Source organism: Lethenteron reissneri, chromosome 72 (genome assembly GCF_015708825.2).
Source record: "Lethenteron reissneri isolate LAM-NWPU_2019-01 chromosome 72, ASM1570882v1, whole genome shotgun sequence".
In the NCBI taxonomy this organism is placed as follows: Eukaryota; Metazoa; Chordata; class Hyperoartia; order Petromyzontiformes; family Petromyzontidae; genus Lethenteron; species Lethenteron reissneri.
Window position 1 is genome coordinate 6,425,513 of NC_083850.1, and position 16,894 is coordinate 6,442,406.

Sequence of the window (16,894 nt, forward strand, 5' to 3'; positions counted from 1 at the left end):
GAGCGAGAAGCCATTCTTGTGCCCTCTGTGTGGGAAGGCATTTGCACAATCGTCATCTCTTCAAACTCATCAGAGAACGCACACGGGCGAGAAGCCATTCCTGTGCCCTGTGTGTGGGAAGGCATTTGCACGCTCATCAAACATGAACAGGCATCAGAAGGTCCACAATGATAGGAAATTAAAATCAAAAGCTGAAATTCGAGGTGCTGGAATGAATCCTGAAGAAGTTTCCACCTTCGATCCCATGCAGTTGGATCCCGAGAGATGGCTGGATGTAATGGAGTGGCTCGAGAGTCAACCAGAGAGCTCGGGGTGACTGAAAAAATATTATGTCATGTGGTTATACCTTTTAAGCCGTATCGAGTACTTTTGTGTGTAATTTTGACCATTTTAGTTTTACAGTTTTTGTGAGAGTTTAATGGCGTGCCCAGCGGTGGTTTGTAATATTATCGGATTACTTGCCGAAGTGGTGTGATGAGCACTGGTTGTGAGAGGGTTCAATTGTAGTCGTTAAGTGTTCCTGTTGAGCTAAAGTTGGAATGCGTCTGGAGGTATTAAACGTTTTTTTTCAAGTATATAGCTTTTTTCTTCTTGGTTCTTTCGGTAAAGTCACGTAGAAGGGAAGTAATAAAATAATAAAAATAAAACATAATAAAATTATTCTCACGACGTTTCGGCCACAACGCAAGCAGCCGTCCTCAGGTGGTTTTCACCTAATTTTATTATCTTTTATTTTTATTATTTTATTACTTCCCTTCTACGTGACTTTACCGAAAGAACCAAGAAGATGAATCCCTGCAGTCACGAAAGCTTTAAATCAAAAAGTGAATAGCTTTTTTTGATTGGTATTAATCGACTTTAGATATCCGATTTCAGGATGTACATTGATGACGCGTTCGTTGGATTTATTTGGCCTTGACTTCAACATAGACGCACAGTGAACACATGTGGTGAACTAATAAGGAAATCCACGTCCGAGTCGTGTTCACTGAACACGTCGGCATACTCCCGCAGTAACTCGCGCAGCCGATCGGCCTCTCCCTTAGGTAAGTCCGCCCATGGTACATGTAACGCGTCGAGCAAGGGAACGACCTCGGCTCGGGGAGTCGGGCCGACTCGCCAGGCCAGGTCCTGCTCACCCTCAGGACGACCGGGGTCCTCAGCCCAGAGTGCGAACACCGAGTCGTTAGAGTGGCGTGCGTGCAGGGGGTGTACTGTGGCTATCGGGGTGCGCCGTCGCAGTATCGCTGGGGTATTGTGGGGGTTAAACATCCGCATAAACAATCGGTCCCCATCTGCGTTTACCAACGTGGCGGATCCCACGACCCCATACCGTTTTGCCAACTCCGGGTGAGGAGTTAGCATTACCTCCCCTGATGGTCAGAGCGCGGGGTCGGTGGGGGATGTTGCCACCGGCACCAGCATCTCGGTGAGCGGCCCGATGGTGACTGCCGTCGCCTGGATAGCGGCCACAGGTGCAAAGCGGAGGCGCGTTGGTTCTCGTCCCAGGAACGGTATCCGCTCGCCGTTGCTCTCCATGGTGGCGCATCGCTGGCGGGGTTGCACGTTGAGTCCCAGCCGTTCTAAGAGGTCGGTACCTGCGATACACTCGTGACACAACGCACTCGACACGTAGAACTCCTGGATGCACACCTGACTGCCTATGCGGACCTCTAGGGTGGCTCTCCCCAGCAGCCCCATTCCGGCTCCGCTCGCCGTGTGCAGCGCGCGGTCCGGTGCCTGCAGGTGACGCACGTCGACCCCGATCGCGCTGCAGTGCGCTTCGCTCACGAGCGAGGCCACCGCCCCCGTGTCCAGCAGGATTCGGGTACGCACTCCGTTTACCTCCCCTTCCACCAGCGACGTGGCCCCCGTGATCCCCGCCACCAGCTCCCGTAGCCAGTCGCCAGGAGTCACCGTTTCTGTGGGCGTTGTTGCTGGAACCTGTGTGGAGATCACTCGCTCGCCATTATTCTCATTATCGTCTATTTGTATCGGGACCGCGTCGATTGCACCCCTAGTTGGTCCGCTCTCTAGGGGGCGTTGGAGTTTAACCCCCGCGTCTGTCTAGCTCGGGTGATTTCCGGACAATCCCTCACTAGATGCCCTCGGCGATCGCACATATAACATGCCCGGGGAGGGGGGGCGGTTCCGTAGCGGGTCCCCTGTCCGCTCCCTCCCCCCCCATTACGCCGCTGTCCACCCTCTGCCTCTAGTCGGGCTACCCTCCCAGATAACCCTCCCACCGTCGCGCGTAGGTCCCCCATTTCGGATCGGATGGTCTCAACGGAGGATTGCATTTGGGTCATATTTTTATTCGTTTCCTCGCGTACCTGGGTTACCTGGCCGGAGACATCCTTTATACCCGTTTGTATACCGGCAACCCATCCCGGGGTTGTCTCGCGGGACACTGGAGGCTCTCTTTCCCGGCCCCTTACCGTCCTCGCGAGCTCCTGTTCCTCCTCCTCGTCTTCCGAGAGCAGGCTCGCAATGGCGCGCTCTCGTCCCAGCCCCCGGAGCTGCGCGCGTTCGCTGTGAATTCTTTCACACTTACGTGCGCGCTCGACAAGGGTGTTAAAGGGAAGACGTGGGCAGCTCATGTCTGGCTGCCACCATGCCGTGCGAGACAGGTACCGCTGGATTTTCTCGGCGGCCAGTTCCTCAATAACATCAGTTGCGTACCCCGGGCGTGCGATCTTTGTTAACTCGCGCACATCCTCGGCGTAATCACGTAGATCTTCGCCAGGTTGGCGCCGGCGCGCCTCTAAGGCCGATTTTGCTTCCTCCTCGTCACGCGTGCCAAAACGCTGATCGAGTCGGCGCATCAGCTCCTCTAGCTGTGTCTGTGCGCTCGCGGGTAACGCTTCTACAAAATCGGCTGCCCGCCCATCAACATTCATATTAAGTTGACGTACTGCCTGCGCGTCCGTCCATCCATTAATTTCCTTGGCCCCTAAGAGATTGCGGGCGAATGCCTTCCACGACGGGGCCCCCCGGCCGGTAAATATTAGTCTTATTTTAGCGTGAGGTAACGCGGGGGTCCGTACCGCTTCTGACACCAATTTGTGGGGGTCGCTAGCCCCCGAAATCCCTCCCTCGATAATGCTAACGGCCGGGCTAGCATCATCAATCGCCCCCCCGCTGCTAAGCGAACCGCTGCTGAGTTCCTCACCCATGGTGTGGGAGCCATCGCCCGAGGATTCCCCTCCACCGCGGGTCCGCGTAGCAGGCATGGTTAATTACGTACGCGCACACCCACACACACAGCTCTGCACGGCACTCACTCAACACTGACCACTCGCGTTACGATCGCGCACCTGTATCATACACGTAGTGAACGTGCGCGCACACACGCATACAGCTCCACACGCGATACCCCCTCTTGCACCGCTCTGCGCAGCGCTCGCCGTCTGCTGGCCGTTTACGTTATGATCGCGCACCTGAGGTACGCCTATTACGCACGCCGCGAGCTTACGCACACACAGTACCACACGCGTTCCCACACGCTCACACTGCACGACAAGATCACGCGAGACCACGCTTCGCTATTAATGATTTATTACCTGGTAACTAATGTTCAATCAGTGAGTCGACGAGGCTGGCCTATTCCACTAAACCGGCACCTATTCCCTATTTATCGGCTATGATTCTAATTCACCTTCTTACTCACTGTTAAGTGTCCACGGCGGTCCGCTGATCCTGGTGCTAACCGCGTGCCTCGGTGCGTCGCACGGACGTCCGGGTCGCTGGCTCGAGCTGCGTCTGGTCGCCTGGCGCTGGAGTAAGAGAGCGATTTCCCCTCTGCGCTCCTCTATTTATCCTCCCTACCTCAAAGGGGATGCTGCTCTGAACAATGGGCTCGTGCACCCCAAGCCCGCGCACGGCGGTTCCCGGGCGCTGTTGATATGCTAATCAGTGAGCGACGTTGGCGGCGTACATCCTAATTACTCCCTTACCCTTCCTAACAATGGGGCCTGCGCGCTCAAGCGCAATTATCCCAACCCTCCATGACTATGCGCAACAGCCCCTGTGACCCCGCTATTCATGCTGTTCCGTGCCTCCCCTGCTTGCCCCGTCGACTCGTGGGGGTGTGTGTGGGGGGAAATGCGCCTCAACCGCGGTGGCCGAATGCCCCATGCCGCGACCACACCATATTAAGGCCGGCCGCAGCGCCGCGGTGCCACGTAGCACGGGGGAGGTCATCCAATTCCCTGATCGCCGGAAACCGTGAGAATTAATCCCGATAAGGGTCTCTCGGATAAAAACCGGTCGATCAGGTAACCTTCCCTTCCAGCTCTATGGGGGGGGGGGGGGGATGCGTGCGGGTGTGTGTTTATGTGGGGCGGGTGATGGGGGGCAGTGCGGTGGGGGACGCCGGGCGGCTCCCTGGCTCGGCAGAGCGGCCCCGTCGTTGTGGCACCACACAGTCTATTCTTAGTCTTAAGCCTCACCTTACCATATTAATAAAAGTATGCGGCCCTTGCCCCACCACCTTCTCCAACCATCATATAAACGAAGTGGTAGCTTCTGCAATCTCTCATTTACCTAATACAGATGTCGTGGCTGTGACGGTTCCACCTGAAGACGGAAGCTTGTGTTGCCTCATAAACGTCGTGATTTTTATTTTTTATGTTATTTAATTTTACTTTTTTATGTTTTTTACCTACGTGACTTTACCGAAAAAACCTAAGAATATGAATCATTGCAGTCACGAAAGCTTCAAATCTAGAACGGTGTCGTGTTGTCTCTTCACAGATCTGAGCCAGCTCAGCCCTCCTCCTCACTCGTCCAGGCTTTCGGAGCGAAGACAGAAGTTGTGGAGAAGGAGACGAAGGAAGAGGTAAAGGAGGAGATGATGGAGGATGAGGTCGAGACAGAGGAGGAGGAGAAATCGGAGGAAGAGAAGGCAAAGGAGGACGAGATTGTGATGGTGACAATGGAGGAGAACACGGAGGGAGAGGAGAAAGACAATACGGAGATGGAGGACAAGGAGACAACAAAGGATGAACAGATGGTCGTGGTGGAGGACATGGAGACGACGGACAAAGGGGAAACAATGGTGGTGGAGGAGGAAGAGAAGACGGTGGTGGAGATGGTGGTGCCGGAAGGTGAGGAGGAGATGAAGGAGGAAGAGATGGTGCTAGCGGAGGAGAAGAAGATGGAGAAGATGGAGGTGGCACAGGAAGAGGAGGAGGAGGTGGAGGAGAAGATGGTGGTGGGGGATGAAGAAGAGGGGATGGAGGAGGACGAGACGGAGGAGAAGATGGAAGAGGTGCAGGTGGAGATAAGCGAGGGGGCCTCGCTCGCGTGGCGAGAGCGATCGCCTCACTCCTCCGCCGCGTGCTGCTTTGTGGTGGCAGGTCCACCGCCCAGTAGGGGTGGTGGCGGTGGTCGTGCATCGGTGCCGACCGTGACCACTATCACCACACTAACCGCCCACCCAGTGATACTCGCTACACACACCACACGGGTCCCCAGAGAGACGGTGCAACGTTCAGGTCCAGAATACCGAAGTATACCGGGAATCACCTGTACTTAAAAACACGTAAATTGATAACACTATAAACAATAACACTAAACATTAAACGACAAAAAAAGCTACCAACTGGTTTTATCATTTATACCACCATAAACGGAGGTACGGTATTTTAATTTCATTAGAAGTATTATAATGGAACTCTACACATGTTTGTTAATTGTCCGTTCAATCGAACCGACGGTCGGATATGTGAACTGTGGGGGTCGAGGGTAAGAATGGCATTCAAATTTTAGAATGACAATTTGGTCGTTTTAGCAAATTACTGTACTTGAATGTATGTTATGTGCAAATGCAAATTGTTAGTCGTAAATGCGAGGGAGGAGTTAAGAGGTGCACGTTTAATCCAGTGTTAACATTTATTTTAGCATCATATTTAAGGACACTGTTGTTGACAAGAATTCGTCTGGACATGTTATGTGCCTTGTTCTACTCGATCAACCAAAATTAGTACAATGTAGGTCATACAGGAGTGTGATTTCATTCATGAGTAGTATTCACAGAGCCCCGATGACACTAACCTACCTAAAGTTATGGTTAAAAAAGTAATCTTGAGTGACTTAATTCTCAGCTCAGACATGATCATCGCAATCATTTCCAAAGACGTGTGGGGTCCTGCGAGAGCAGGTCCCGACTTCAAACAGCTGGGCAGCAGAATCGGAAGTAGCCGCGTTGCCCTCGAATGTGATGTTGCTGCTGTTGTTGCTGCTGTAGTTGCTTCTGTTGCTGTAATAAACGCAGGGAGGTGGTGTTCCGTGATGGGATGACGCCTTTGATTAAAGCCTCTGTTCAAACTCACCCGATTGACGCCCTTGATCGTCGCATTTTATCAACTCTGATATTGTAGACTCTCACATGTTAAGCTCTATCATAGTGAAACATAATATTATAACCTATGAACTACAACCTATCCATTGTAACGCTGTAAAATAATATTACCTATTGGGTTTCACTCCCTCGTCGAGAAGGCCGCTCTCTTCCTTTCTAAAGTTACATGCTAATTTCTCTGCATTCACTTTAAATCGAGGACAAAGTTTTTCCATTTATTCAAAATAAGCGCACAATTACACACTGAGATGCACTTACATATTCATGCATGAAGCACAATGGGCACATTACCCTTCGGTATGTTAATAGACATGCGGATTGTACCTTCCAAAATTAACAATCGAATGCAAATATCCTGAAAGACAAAGGATTGGATCCTAGGGGGGGAGTTATAAGGCGGCTCAGAAGCAGAGCTCAATGCCATTTCGAGAGGGAACTTGATGAGGTTGGACGCTCGACTCGTCGCTCTGCTGATCGCCCTTCAACCGCGAGACAACGCAGCCTGGCGAGCACAATTGCTGTGTCGACAGTTAGGCGACTTTGCGTCGGGAGAGTTCGTGGCGACATCTTCAGACGGGTTCCAGACATCGATATACCGTGAATCTCCAAGTAAATGTCTATTTTCGCGGATAAACTCTTAAACGTGTTCGTCAAATTTACGGGATTTTTTTGCGTCTCGGTTAGATGCGAGTGTCGTTCTTGTTTTAGCAGTTAACAAAATCAAAAACTCAACGCTAAACATCCTTGCGGCAGATAGCGTACTTTTGACTCGATTACACCGCTGCTGTTACTACGCTCACATGGAGCAGAGACGCTCTCCACAGCCCCACGTACACGGAGGCAAGAAGCCATTAAATTGCTCTGTGTGTGGGAAGTCCTTTTCATGGCCATCACATCTTCAGAGACACCAGAGAACACACACGGGCGAGAAGCCATTCATATGCTCTGTGCGTGGGAAGACATTTGCACAGTCATCACATCTTCAGAGTCATCAGAGAACACATACGGGCGAGAAGCCATTCCTGTGCCATGTGTGTGGGAAGGCATTTGCAGACTCATCAACTCTTCAAACTCATCAGAGAACACACACGGGCGAGAAGCCATTCCTGTGCCCTGTGTGTGGGAAGGCATTTTCACAGTCATCATCCATGAACAGGCATCAGAAGGTCCACAATGAATGGAAACTGAAATCAAAAGCTGAAATTCAAGGTGCTGCAATGAGTCCTGAAGAAGTTTCCACCTTCGATCCCATGCAGTTGGATCCCGAGAGATGGTGTGGGGGTCGCTAGCCCCCGAGATCCCTCCCTCGATAATGCTAACGGCCGGGCTAGCATCATCAATCGCCCCCCGCTGCTAAGCGAACCGCTGCTAAGTTCCTCACCCATGGGGTGGGAGCCGTCGCCCGAGGATTCCACTCCACCGCGGGTCCGCGTAGCAGGCATGGTTAATTACGTACGCGCACACCCACACACACAGCTCTGTACGGCACTCACTCTTGCGCTTCTCTGCGCCGCGCTGGCCGCTCACGTTACAATCGCGCACCTGGGGTACGCCGATTACGCACGCCGCGAGCTTACGCACACACAGTACCACACGCGTTCCCACACGCAACCCGCGCGCTCAGCTCCGCGCAGCGCTCACTCCCGTGGCGAACCACTGTGCACACAGCGCACCCACACGCTCACACTGCACGACAAGATCACGCGAGACCACGCTTCGCTATTAATGATTTATTATATGCCACCTGCGAATTGATGTTGAATCAGTGAGTCGACGAGGCTGGCCTATTCCACTAAACCTGTACCTATTCCCTATTTATCGGCTCTGATTCTAATTCCCCTTCTTACTCACTGTTAAGTGTCCACGGCGGTCCGCTGATCCTTCTGTTAACCGCGTGCCTCGGTGCGTCGCACGGACGTCCGGGTCGCTGGCTCGAGCTGCGTCTGGTCGCCTGGCGCTGGAGTAAGAGAGCGATTTCCCCTCTGCGCTCCTCTATTTATCCTCCCTACCTCCCAAAGGGGATGCTGCGCTGAACAATGGGCTCGTGCACCCCAAGCCCGCGCACCGCAGTCCCCAGGCGCTTTTGATATGCTAATCAGTGTGCTGCGTGCAAGGCGTAAATCCTAATTACTCCCTTACCCTTCCTACCAATGGGGCTTGCGCGCTCAAGCGCAATTATCCCAACCCTCCATGACTATGCGCAACAGCCCCTGTGACCCCGCTATTCATGCTGTCCCGTGCCTCCCCTGCTGGCCCCGTCGACCCGTGGGAGTGTGTGTGGGGGGAAATGCGCCTCAACCGCGGTGGCACGAATGCCCCACGCCACGACCTACCATATTAAGGCCGGCCGCAGCGCCGCGGTGCCACGTAGCACGGGGAGGTCATCCAATTCCCTGATCGCCGGAAACCGTGAGAATTAATCCCGATAAGGGTCTCTCGGATAAAAACCGGTCGATCAGGTGACCTTCCCTTCCAGCTCTATGGGGGGGGGGGGGTGCGTGCGGGTGTGTGCTTATGTGGGGCGGGTGATGGGGGGCAGTGCGGTGGGGGAAGCCGGGCGGCTCCCTGGTTCGGCAGAGCGGCCCCGTCGTTGTGGCACCACATAGCCCCCCGGGGTGCCAGTCCCCGTCCCGGGTTGACTGGAGCACCTCGCCTGGGTTGCCCCCACGAGGTATCGCCGCGGGGTCCGCGGGATTCGCCCGGCCCTTGTGGCTGGCCTCGGGGGTGGCGGCTCCGTCTCCTGGGGCTCCGGCGGTGGTCTCCTCCTCCATTCCAACGGCTCCCCTCGGCCTCTGGCACCTGCGGGCTGGGGAACAAACTCAGAGGCGGTGGGGTTTAAGGGTCGCCGTCCTCGTCGCCCCCGGCCCCGCCCGGGGCCCCTCGGAGCCCGGGCTCCGTGGGGCCCATGGTACTGCGCGAGGCCCCCGGGCACGGGGGGTGGGGGGACCCGGGGTTTCGGGGTACTTGGACGGCGGGGCTCCCCCCCTCGGGGGCTGCTCGCCACGGCTTCAGTCGGCGGATGTTGACCACCATCTCCCGGCCCCTCTCTCCTCCCTGAATCAGCACCGTCCATGGTGAGATCTGCCGTCTCACAATCCAGGGTCCTCGCCAGTAGGTGGTCAGCTTCCCCACCTGTCCGGCACCGACGCGGGGAGTGTACAGCCACACCTCGGAGCCCGCAGTGTAGAAGGGGGGCTCCATACGGGGTCGGGCGCCCTGCTCTTGCCGCTGGTGCGCGGCCTCTCCGTGCGGGCAGGCTCGGCCCCTGGCCCCTCGCAGGGTCTCCAGCAAGTGCTCCACGGGGTGGCTCCCTTCCTCCCGTTGTGGCGGAGGAACACCGAACAGCAGATCTGCGGGCAGGCGAGACTCGCGACCAAACATCATTAGGAACGGGGTCTGTCCTGTAGAGGTGTGAACGGCGGTGGTGTAGGCGAACAGGGCATAGGGAAGGTGTTCGTCCCAGTCCTGTTGATTCGCGGCCGCCATGCGTTTAAGCTTCCCGGCCAGAGTCTGGTTCATCCTCTCTACCATCCCGTTCGCCTGGGGGTGATACGCCGTGGTTCGGTCCTTCTGGATCCCGAACTCTCGGCACAGCGCCTGAAATAATTCGGCCTCGAATTCACTACCCTGGTCGGTAATGACTCGTTCGGGGATCCCGCACTTAAGTACATAGTTTTCCACGAAGGCCCGGGCCACTACAAGGGCTGTTTTATCTGGGATAGCCACCGCCACGGGGTAGCGGGTGAAGTATTCCACCGCTACGAGAATATATCGGTTGCCCCGGTGGGATCGTGGAAAGGGCCCCTGCAGGTCGATTCCGACCAACTGATTCGTCCGACTGACTCGGAACGGCCTCAGGGGTACCTGGTACCTCGCCGGCTTTGCCCACACTGCTGACAGGCCCGGCAGCCCTGCACCCAGGCGGCCACATCTTGTGCCAATTTGGGCCAGAGATACTGGCGACGCAGGGTCTCCCGGGTGCGCCGTTCCCCATCATGGCCCCCGAGTGGGTGGTCATGCACCAGCCGTAGCAGCTGGGGTCGCACCTGGGCAGGAACACAGATGCCCCCCGGCTGGCCGGCCTCGGTTAACTCCCGTACCACTCCGTTCCGCACACACAACCGGCATACAAACCGCTCCAGGGTCCGGGTAGGGCGCTCTTTTCCTCCCGCAGTGCCGCCTCCACTGCCGCCAGATCCGGATCTCGCTGCTGGGTCTGTCTCAGCTGCTCGTCGTTTAGGCCCGGGAAGGCGCAGCCGACGTCCTCCTGGATCCGTCCGATCGGGTCCCGAGCCGCGGGTCCCGCGCTTGCCGGGCGGTCGACGGGATCCTCAGTGCCACCTGTGAGGGTTTCTGTGGCGCACACTGCACTCTCCCTCGCTGGGGGGGGGTCAGTGGCCGCGGCCTCTCGGGGGTCCGTTGCCTGCCGGCAGCGTCCCGCCGTGAAACACGGGCAGGCCTCCTCCGCCCTCGTCTCGGCGTACAACCGTGGGTCGCCTCGATAAGGCGTCCGCGTTTGCATGCGTCCGGCCAGCCCGATACTCGATTTGCAGGTTGTACTCCTGCAACTGCGCCAACCACCGGGCATCTGCCCCCGCGGCTCCTTGAATGTAAGAAGAAACTGCAGAGCATAATGGTCAGTGCGTACGCGACATCTCCTGCCGTACAAATACGGCCGGAACTGTTTGCATGCGAAAATCACGGCGTACAACTCTTGGCGGGTCACGCAATAGTTCAGCTCGGCCCCACTCAAGGTCCGGCTGGCGTACGCGATGACTCGTTCCGTCCCATCCTGTACCTGTGACAACACCGCGCCCAGCCCGCTGCTGCAGGCGTCGGTGTCCAAAATAAAATCGGTGGTAAAATCGGGGAAAGCGAGGGTGGGGGCGTGGGTGAGGTGGTCTTTGAGAGTGGTGAAGGCCGTCTGGCAGGCCCCCGTCCACTGGTAGGGGTGCTTAGGGGAGGTGAGTTTGGGTGAGGGGGCGTGCAATCTCGCTGAATCCCTTTACAAATCGACGATAATAGGTGGCGAGCCCCAAAAATGATCTGATCTCCGTCAGATTCCTTGGCCGTGGCCACTCCACTACGGCGCGTACCTTCTCCGGATCGGTGCGCACGCCTGCCTCGCTGACGCGATGCCCGAGGTACCCCACCTCGCGTTGTGCGATGTAACACTTACGTGGCTTGAGCTTGAGATGAGCCGCTCGCAGCCGCTGGAACACCTCTCGAAGCCTGGACCAATGCTCAGACAAAGATCTACTGAACACTATCACATCGTCCAAGTAAATCAGGCACTGTTCCCACTGGCAAGCCCCGCATCACCAACTCCATCAACCGCTGGAACGTCGCGGGCGCGTTAGTGAGTCCGAACGGCAACACTCGAAACTCAAACAGGCCCATCGGGGTGGTGAATGCTGTTTTTGGCCGATCCTCCTCCGTCATCTCCACCTGCCAGTAACCGGACGCCAGATCGAGGGTGGAAAAATACCGCGCTCCTGCGAGACTGTCGAAGGTGTCGTCGATGCGAGGTATGGGGAAGGCATCGCCGGAGCGTGACTGCGTTTAGTTTACGGTAATCGACGCAGAATCGGGTTGACCCATCCTTTTTCGTTACTAGTACCACCGGGGCTGACCAGGGGCTCGCCGAGGGCTGAATTATGTTATCGCGAAGCATGTCCCCAACTGCCTCTTTGATTTGGACCGCGTTCGGGTGCGCCCACCTCGGTACGCAGGGAGTTTGATGGGTCGGGCTGCACCGGTGTCAATTTGATGCTTAACAAGGTCGGTCCGACCCACAGTCCGAGTCGTGTTCGCTGAACACGTCGGCATACTCCCGCAGTAACTCGCGCAACCGATCGGCCTCTCCCTTAGGTAAATCCGCCCATGGAACATGTAACGCGTCGAGCAGGGAACGACCTCGGCTCGGGGAGTCGGGCCGACTCGCCAGGCCAGGTCCTGGTCACCCTCAGGACGCCCGGGGTCCTCAGCCCAGAGTGCGAACACCGAGTCTGTTAGAGTGGCGTGCGTGCAGGGGGTGTACGGGGCTATTGGGGTGCGCCGTCGCAGTATCGCTGGGGTATTGTGGGGGTTAAACATCCGCATAAACAATCGGTCCCCATCTGCGTTTACCAATGTGGCGGATCCCACTAACCATACCGTTTTGCCAACTCCGGGTGAGGAGTTAGCATTACCTCTCCTGATGGTCGGAGCGCGGGTCGATGGGGGATGTTGCCACCGGCACCAGCATCTCGGTGAGCGGGCCGATGGTGACTGCCGTCGCCAGGATAGCGGCCACAGGTGCGAAGCGGGGGCGCGTCGGTTCTCGTCCAAGAATGGTATCCGCTCGCCGTTGCTCTCCATGGTGGCGCATCGCTGGCGGGGTTGCACGTTGAGTCCCAGCCGTTCTAAGAGGTCGGTACCTGCGATACACTCGTGACACAACCGCCATCGACACGTAGAACTCCTGGGTGCACACCTGACTGCCTATGCGGACCTCTAGGGTGGCTCTCCCCAGCAGCCCCCATTCCGGCTCCGCTCGCAGTGTGCAGCGCGCGGGTCCGGTGCCTGCAGGTGACGCACGTCGACCCCGATCGCGCTGCAGTGCGCTGCGCTCACGAGCGAGGCCACCGCCCCCGTGTCCAGCAGGATTCGGGTACGCACCCCGTTTACCTCCCCTTTCCACCAGCGACGTGGCCCCCGTGATCCCCGCCACCAGCTCCCGCAGCCAGTCGCCAGGAGTCACCGTTTCCGTGGGCGTTGTTGCTGGAACCTGTGTGGAGATCACTCGCTCGCCATTATTCTCATTATCGTCTATTTGTATCGGGACCCGCGTCGATTGCACCCCTAGTTGGTCCGCTCACTAGGAGGCGTTGGAGTTTAAACCCCCGCGCCTGCCTAGCTCGGGTGATTTCAGGACAGTCTCTCACTAGATGCCCTCGGCGATCGCACATATAACATGCCCGGGGAGGGGGGGCGGTTCCGTAGCGGGTCCCCTGTCCGCTCCCTCCCCCCCATTACGCCGCTGTCCACCCTCTGCCTCTAGTCGGGCTACCCTCCCAGATAACCCTCCCACCGTGGCGCGTAGGTCCCCCATTTCGGATCGGATGGTCTCAACGGAGGATTGCAGTTGGGTCATATTTTTATTCGTTTCTCGCGTACCTGGGTTACCCTCTCACCTACTTGGTTTACCTTGTTGTCTATCTGGGTTACCTGGCCGGAGACATCCTTTATACCCGTTTGTATACCGGCAACCCATCCCGGAGTTGTCTCGCGGACACTGGAGGCTCTCTTTCCCGGCCCCTTACCGTCCTCGCGAGCTCCTGTTCCTCCTCCTCGTCTTCCGAGAGCAGGCTCGCAATGGCGCGCTCTCGTCCCAGCCCCCGGAGCTGCGCGCGTTCGCTGTGAATTCTTTCACACTTACGTGAGCGCTCGACAAGGGCGTTAAAGGGAAGACGTGGGCAGCTCATGTCTGGCTGCCACCACGCCGTGCGAGACAGGTACCGCTGGATTTTCTCGGCGGCCAGTTCCTCAATAACATCAGTTGCGTACCCCGGGCGTGCGATCTTTGTTAACTCGCGCACATCCTCGCGTAATCACGTAGATCTTCGCCAGGTTGGCGCCGGCGCGCCTCTAAGGCCGATTTTGCTTCCTCCTCGTCACGCGTGCCAAACCGCTGATCGAGTCGGCGCATCAGCTCCTCTAGCTGGTCTGTGCGCTCGCGGGTAACGCTTCTACAAAATCGGCTGCCCGCCCATCAAGATTCATATTAAGTTGACGTACTGCCTGCGCGTCCGTCCATCCATTAATTTCCTTGGCCCCTAAGAGATTGCGGGCGAATGCCTTCCACGAAGGGGCCCCCCGGCCGGTAAATATTAGTCTTATTTAGCGTGAGGTAACGCGGGGGTCCGTACCGCTTCCGACACCAATTTGTGGGGGTCGCTAGCCCCCGAGATCCCTCCTCGATAATGCTAACGGCCGGGCTAGCATCATCAATCGCCCCCCCGCTGCTAAGCGAACCGCTGCTAAGTTCCTCACCCATGGGGTGGGAGCCGTCGCCCGAGGATTCCACTCCACCGCGGGTCCGCGTAGCAGGCATGGTTAATTACGTACGCGCACACCCACACACACAGCTCTGTACGGCACTCACTCTTGCGCTTCTCTGCGCCGCGCTGGCCGCTCACGTTACAATCGCGCACCTGGGGTACGCCGATTACGCACGCCGCGAGCTTACGCACACACAGTACCACACGCGTTCCCACACGCAACCCGCGCGCTCAGCTCCGCGCAGCGCTCACTCCGTGGCGAACCACTGTGCACACAGCGCACCCACACGCTCACTGCACGACAAGATCACGCGAGACCACGCTTCGCTATTAATGATTTATTATATGCCACCTGCGAATTGATGTTGAATCAGTGAGTCGACGAGGCTGGCCTATTCCACTAAACCTGTACCTATTCCCTATTTATCGGCTATGATTCTAATTCCCCTTCTTACTCACTGTTAAGTGTCCACGGCGGTCCGCTGATCCTTCTGTTAACCGCGTGCCTCGGTGCGTCGCACGGACGTCCGGGTCGCTGGCTCGAGCTGCGTCTGGTCGCCTGGCGCTGGAGTAAGAGAGCGATTTCCCCTCTGCGCTCCTCTATTTATCCTCCCTACCTCCCAAAGGGGATGCTGCGCTGAACAATGGGCTCGTGCACCCCAAGCCCGCGCACCGCAGTCCCCAGGCGCTGTTGATATGCTAATCAGTGTGCTGCGTGCAAGGCGTAAATCCTAATTACTCCCTTACCCTTCCTACCAATGGGGCTTGCGCGCTCAAGCGCAATTATCCCAACCCTCCATGACTATGCGCAACAGCCCCTGTGACCCCGCTATTCATGCTGTCCCGTGCCTCCCCTGCTCGCCCCGTCGACCGTGGGTGTGTGTGGGGGGAAATGCGCCTCAACCGCGGTGGCCGAATGCCCCACGCCACGACCTACCATATTAAGGCCGGCCGCAGCGCCGCGGTGCCACGTAGCACGGGGAGGTCATCCAATTCCCTGATCGCCGGAAACCGTGAGAATTAATCCCGATAAGGGTCTCTCGGATAAAAACCGGTCGATCAGGTGACCTTCCCTTCCAGCTCTATGGGGGGGGGGGTGCGTGCGGGTGTGTGCTTATGTGGGGCGGGTGATGGGGGGCAGTGCGGTGGGGGAAGCCGGGCGGCTCCCTGGTTCGGCAGAGCGGCCCCGTCGTTGTGGCACCACAATGGCTGGATGTAATGGAGTGGCTCGAGGATCAATCCGAGAGCTAGTGGTGACTGAAATATAATGTTGCATGCGGTTATACCTATTAAGCCGCCTTGAGTACTTTTGTGTGTAATTCTGAACCTTTAGTTTTACAGTTCGTTTGAGAGTTTCTTGACGTGCAGGTGTTGATTTGTGATGTTATCAGATTACTTGAGAAGTGGTGTGATGAGCAGTGGTTGTGAGATGGTTCAATTCCCGTTAATATTGTAGTGTTTAAGTCTTTCTGTTTAGCTAAAGTTGGAATGCATCTCGAGTTAGATCTTTACTCAACATTTTAAACGGGTTTATTTTCAAGTATAAAGCTTTTTTTGGTTGGTAATAATCGACTTTAGGATGTACATTGATGACGCGTTCGTTGATATTTGGCCTTGACTTCAACAAGACGCACAGTGAACAAACGTGGTGAACTAATAAGGACATCATGGGGAATGAAACTTTAACGCTTTGGTATTCCTGGAACGGATATGGTTTGCATTGTACTGTAACTGTTTGAACATAGGACATAACATTCGGTTCGAGTTTTAACGTAAAATGATTGCAGATGAATAAAAACGTATTTTTAACATATGTTTGTCCATTTTTTATTTTACATGTTCATTGCAAAACGTGTTTTAAGCGAGTTTCAGGTGGAGGATCTCCGTCACACAAGTCTGCCCTTTATCGGCAGCATCCGCCATTATCATGTTCCTTGAGGGGATAGGTCCCCGTTGCTAATCGTTTCTAAACGTACCAGTCCCTAATCCCGAAACATACCATGGATAAACTATACTCTATAACATGTAAACTGTAACACTATTAACGATAATACTAAACATTAAACGAATATAAGTAGAGTTTAAATATATAACCATGTAAACGGAGTAAGGTATTATAATCTCATAGAAGCATTAGAATCACAGGGTCCCACGAGAGCAGAGCCGGCTACAAACCCGGGCAGCAATTGGAGCAGAAGCAGAAGTCGCTGCTTTAGTTGCTTCTGTAACTGTTATATACGCAGCATGTTGGTGTCCCGTGATGGGATAACGCCTTTGATCAAAAACTAAAATAATGTTAACACTGGATTAAACGTGCACCTCTTAACCCCTCCCTCGCCTTTACGACTAACGATTTGCATTTGCACATAACATACATTCAAGCCATTAAAATGCCATACGACCATTTTGTTATTCTAAAATTTGAATGCGATTCTTGCCCTGTACCCCCCACAGTTCATATCCGACCCCCGGTTCGATTGAACAGATA

The 16,894-nt window shown here is 55.7% G+C and overlaps 1 pseudogene; it reads left to right on the plus strand.

Annotated features, from left to right (window-relative positions):
- LOC133361354 (zinc finger protein 709-like) overlaps positions 1-16,894 on the plus strand; it is a 139,798-nt pseudogene that overhangs the window by 42,128 nt on the left and 80,776 nt on the right.